The following is a 955-nucleotide window of genomic DNA, read 5'->3' as shown; positions in this document are numbered from 1 at the left end:
TTGGGTGCTATTAGAGATAGCGCAATAAACCAAAGTGAGTTATCTGCAGGAGGCCCTGGCGCCTGAAGCTGGGCAGCGGGAACGACCTCGGACCACCAGGGACCGAGAAAACCACAGTCTCATGGGGCCGGACACTCAAGGTCAGGGGAAAATCCAGTATATATCTGTTGATATCTCGGGTGCTATTACAGATAGCGCAATAAACCAAAGTGAATTATCTGCAGGAGGCCCTGGCGCATGAATCTGTGCAACGGTAACGACCTCGGACCACCAGGGGTCGAAAAAACAACAGTCTCATGGGGCCGGACACTCAGGGTCAGGGAAAAATCCAATATATATCTGGTGATATCTCGGGTGCTATTAAAGATAGCGCAATAAGCCAAAGGGAATTATCTGCAGGAGGCCCTGGCGCATGCATCTGTGCAGCGGGAACGACCTAGGACCACCAGGGGCCGAGAAAACCACCGTCTCATGGGGCCGGACACTCTGGGTCAGCGAAAAATCCAATATATATGTGGTGATATCTCGGGTGCTATTACAGATAGCGCAATAAATCAAAGTGCATTGTCTGTAGGAGGCCCTGGCGCATGAATCTGTGCAGCGGGAACGACCTCGGACCACCAGGGGCCGATAAAACTACAGTCTCATGCGGCCGGACACTCAGGGTCTGGGGAAAATCCAATATATATCTTGTGATATCTCGGGTGCTATTAGAGATAGCGCAATAAACCAAAGTGAATTGTCTGCAGGAGGCCCTGGCGCATGAATCTGTGCTGCGGGAACGACCTCGGACCACCAGGGGCCGAGAAAACCGCAGTCTCATGGGGCCGGACACTCAGGGTCAAGGAAAAATCCAATATATATCTGGTGATATCTCGGGCGCTATTAGAGATAGCGCAATAAAGCAAAGTGAATTATCTGCAGGAGGCCCTGGTGCATGAATCTGTGCAACGGT

This window comes from Nomia melanderi, unplaced genomic scaffold (assembly GCF_051020985.1).
Source record: "Nomia melanderi isolate GNS246 unplaced genomic scaffold, iyNomMela1 scaffold0014, whole genome shotgun sequence".
NCBI lineage: Eukaryota > Metazoa > Arthropoda > Insecta > Hymenoptera > Halictidae > Nomia > Nomia melanderi.
This window is presented reverse-complemented; position numbering follows the sequence as displayed.